At 33.8% G+C, this 4,466-nt stretch overlaps 2 long non-coding RNA genes across 2 annotated transcripts in view; both read right to left on the bottom strand.

Moving 5' to 3' along the window:
* LOC109586584 (uncharacterized) overlaps positions 1 to 362 on the bottom strand; it is a 1,149-nt gene extending 787 nt beyond the window's left edge. Inside the window, exon 1 of the long non-coding RNA XR_002187103.1 lies at positions 264 to 362. This is a non-coding gene — a long non-coding RNA (uncharacterized LOC109586584). The remainder of the gene's footprint in view (positions 1 to 263) is intronic.
* A 644-nt stretch (positions 363 to 1,006) lies between these two features.
* Positions 1,007 to 4,466, bottom strand: part of LOC109586579 (uncharacterized) — a 7,441-nt gene continuing 3,981 nt past the window's right edge. Inside the window, exon 3 of the long non-coding RNA XR_002187101.1 lies at positions 1,007 to 1,048. This is a non-coding gene — a long non-coding RNA (uncharacterized LOC109586579). The remainder of the gene's footprint in view (positions 1,049 to 4,466) is intronic.

Genomic DNA, 4,466 nt, shown 5'->3' with positions numbered 1-4,466 from the left:
ACGGTCATATACAGAAGATATAGACCTGAGGCAGGTGTCCTCGGATGTGATATAGCCCGAGGGCTATATCACATCCGAGGACACTCACCTCTACTCATGTCTGCTGCGTGTAGTATCAGTATTGAATTACAATGTTAATTACAGTAGCTACACTTTTGTCATTGCATGTGGTGCAATAGATGGTAATTAATAATGCTTGGTACACAGGTATAATAATGTTGTTGCAATAAGATATAATGATTTGGTCTTTATTATACACTTACTTATATATTCAGCTTGAGGTTTGCAATCCATTTTGTGAAGAGCATTAGCCAGTGTATTAAAAGATGGTTTACCAACATCATCAACACTATCAGCTCTTCTCAGCCACTTGGAAAGGCATTCTCTAAAGCAATCCTCAATGTCACCTCTTTCATTTTTATTGATCCTTCTCAGTGTATTAGGATGCAGGCCAAGTGTCCCTCCTAAGTCCTGCCATTTAGTTTTGTCAAAACGTGCTCTCTCTAACCGTTGTATCACATTGGTCAACTTATCAATGGTCAGTTCTAAGAAGTAAAGAAATAATAAATATAGTACCAAACTATGTAACATTTTACGCATTTTACAGTTTCATCATCATTTGGCCAGACTCGTGGGCCTGAAAGAAAACCACTTAACTTTTGTCCTTTTCAGATGCAAGACATGATGCAAGTATTAGTGTGTGTGATTTGCTTGAATTAGGAGCTGAGTATAGTACTTGTTTGCAACCAGTTATATACCAAACCAGCTTACAAGCTACATAGCATGCATGATCTGAATTATTGTAATGTCCCAACTGAGTTTGAACCAAGAAAAACTGGAATAGCTTTTATAGGAATGTGGGATAGGAATGAGAATGAGCTACATTTTCAAATTCCTTTGCAGCTGCTTCCACTTCCGGTCCAAACAGAATTGAGACATAGTATAGTATGTAGTAAACTACTGTATTGTGGTATTAATTGGTTACTTTGTTTTAGGGTAGGTGGTCTATTAGTTTCCTCAATACCAGCTCTTGCTTGAGCTCCTCCATCTAAAGAGGACAACATAAAGAAGATCACTTTAATAGATTAGTAGCATTGAAAGAAAGCACTTTATGTGTATTGTAGTAGTATTAGTACTATATGCATGGGGTTTTATGAGTAGCAGCAAGAGTGGATAGAGATAAGCCGATTATAGTACTAGTGCTGGTTATAGTTTCTCGTACTTTTAGCTGGTTTTTTTCCTTCTGATGAATTTCCTGCAAACATAGCACCTAAAATAAACATATACATGTATAACTATCCAGCAATATCTACTTTGTGACTATACTGCTTTAATATTGAGTATTGCCAATAATCAAGTTAATGGTAAATGAAATTACTGCTAATCATGAATTTTTATTCATTAATTTTTTTAATTACAATGGTGCAAGGCTATCATAAGTTCATATCATTCATGTTCATTATTTTCATTGTTGTCATGATGAGGATAATGATGCATAATTAAAGTATTGAGATGTTCTTTGTTATGCACTCACTTATATAGTCAGCTTCGTTTTTCTTTCCTATTTTTTTAAGAGCAGCAACTAATGACTTCATAGTTGGTATTCCATGACGTTCATTAACTCGATCAGCTCTCACCAGCCATTGTGAAAGGCATTCAGTGAAACAAGCATTAGTGTTGCCTTTATCTGCTTGAATGGCACTCAATGTCTTTTTATTCAGTCCAAGCTCCAACCCTAAGTCTTCCCATTCAGCTTTGTTAAAGCCAGCATCCAGCAATGTTTGTTTCACTTCTTTCAAATCTTGATTGTACAGTCCTAAAATTATGTTTGTTAACTGTTATTATAAATTATCATCAAAAATTTATTGAAACATTTACTACACCATTGTCACAAGGAGTACAGTTATAATGCTAGTATATTAGCACATAGAATAGTTACATAGTCAAGCACTCACGTCTTTCCATGTTAGTCAGCTGCAAAGAGAAGAACAGGCAAAAGTTTAGAAGAAAGCTCTGTTACTGAACACTTTCAACAACTGTCAACAACTAATGTGAGCAGATACACACTGCTGGTATTATACTCCTGCTATCTGATTGCTATCAAAACTTACAACTTCCTGTGTTTAACTTACCAAAGAGTTTAGTAGTATATGATTTACTCATTCACCTTTCCATTCCTTGTGTACTGGAACAAACCTTATACTGCCCTTCCCCTATCCTGCTGTTACTTGAAATGATAGCAATTAGTTACTAGCTCCTGGCACCTCTGCCAAAAGGATATGCCAATCATTTTAACTCATAATAATAATAATTTAAAATTGTACTATGCTATTATTAGTGTTGTGCAGTACTCTATTTTCTGTTTTAGTTCTAGTTTTAGTTCTACCAGTACTCCATTTCTAGTTTTAGTTTTAGTTTTAGTTTTACCAGTACTTCATTTCTAGTTTCAGTTCTAGTTTTAGTTCTACTAGTACTTCCGTTTTAGTTTTAGTTTTAATTTTAGTTCCATGCCAAATTCTGATTCTGGCCTTATAGTTCTAGTTTTAGTCCTACTAATACACCATTTTAAGGTGATTTTTATAATTTTTAATGAAATTTAATTTTAATAACTTAAAAGGGTAGCATTTTAGTTCTAGTTTTAGTTTTAGTTATTCAAAAGGGTACCATTTTAGTTCTAGTTTTAGTTTTAGTTATTAAAAGGGCTCCATTTTAGTTCTAGTTTTAGTTTCAGTTATTAAAAGGGTAGCGTTTTAGTTCTAGTTTTAGTTCTAGTGATTTACAAGTGCACATTTTAGTTTTAGTTTTAGTTTCAAGTTCTTAATAGCTAAATCTTTAGTTTTAGTTTTAGTTCCAGTGCTTTAATTTGTCAAATTCTAGTTTTAGTTCTAGTTTTGGTTTTTTGTATCAATGTAGTTCAGTTCTAGTTCTAGCTCTTGGAACTAGAACTAGGAAAAAAATAGGTGTACTAAAATAGATTTAGTTCTAGTTCCGTTGGAACTAGCACAACACTAGCTATTATCATTATTAAAGTGTAATATCATAAAGGGTTTTAAAGTTTATCAGGTATTCTTTCAGCAGCTGCATGGTCTCCTGCTTCCCTCCACAGCATCTATCAAAGTCTGCCATGTTCTACTAGTTACATTATCTTCTCCCTCTAGCCATGCTTCTATAGTCCTCCTCAAATGCTTGTATGCATCGCCACCATTATTTTTGTAAAATCTAGTACCATTGCATTTACTGATCTAATTGTGAATCTAGTACTGTTCAAAAGATATTGTCAAATTATTCACCCATACAAGACACTATATCCCTATCAAACGCCATTCTGATTCTAAAGGTTTCGGGTCAACATCTACAAATTGATTCATAATCAAGTTGATTACCAAACACAGTATATGATGAACAATATGATGATACAGTAGTTCCTATTGATGACATTAAGTGTATAATGTACATCAGTGACTGGATCATTTATTAATATGTCATTACCTGATGATTGATCTTTATTAGTCTCTAGTAGCAGCTGTTGTTGACGAACTACCAGCAGTTACTATAAAACTAACAATTATTATAATATATCCTGTGTCTCATTGAAGATATGATAACATTACTAGTGACAGTAGTGGGATCAGTCAAACAGTTTGGGAACGTCAAACAACTATTAAAGACAATTATTATTAAATACTATTATCACTATTATTAGTACAATGTGATACTATTAACAGATACACTCCTTATAACAGACACCTCCTCCTCTACTCCAGCAGACACTATTGACTAGTGACTGTATGTAATATACCATATAGCCGGAAATTTTGGAGGGAGTAAAATTTGGCGAATTGCTAAATTTTGGTTATTGGCAGATTTTAATTTGGCGAATTAGTGGCCACGTGCCATTGAGCATGTGTATAAAGGCTCAAAATGGCGGTTTTTATTTTGGCGAATGAAACTCTATTCTCCAAATTCGCCAAATTTTTGTCCCTCCAAATTTTTGTGCTATACGGTACAGTATATGAACATTAGCCCATTAGTATCAGCTAATGATTGATCAGTTAATGTGTGTCTCATTATAATGTGGAGGAGGTGACATTATGTTAAACATTAATTGATTTAGTGAGGACTGGTAGTGTCTTTTTAAAGACATCATTAGCACTTTTACCTACAGTACAGTGCTAAAAGATTAGTACACTTTATAAAGAGAACTGACCTCCTTCAGCCATTATTGCTATTCACTTAAGAATGCTAGTATCAGCAAATGGGCAGGTTTTAGGTTTAGACTATCTATTACCACTTCCTTTTTCCTTCACTTCCTTTTTCCTTTTTAGGATTTACTATGAATGTAATAACTAATAAACATTTATATAGTGCTGTTATTAGTATAAAGTAATGTTGCAAGGGGCTTAATTGTGTTGGATATGAAGTTGCTCGAAAATCGGGCCAAAGTCCCTGTACTGTTGTAGTACATG

The sequence above is a fragment of the Amphimedon queenslandica genome, unplaced genomic scaffold, assembly GCF_000090795.2.
Source record: "Amphimedon queenslandica unplaced genomic scaffold, v1.1 AMPQUscaffold_12833, whole genome shotgun sequence".
NCBI classification, from domain to species: Eukaryota; Metazoa; Porifera; class Demospongiae; order Haplosclerida; family Niphatidae; genus Amphimedon; species Amphimedon queenslandica.
This window is presented reverse-complemented; position numbering and strand designations above follow the sequence as displayed.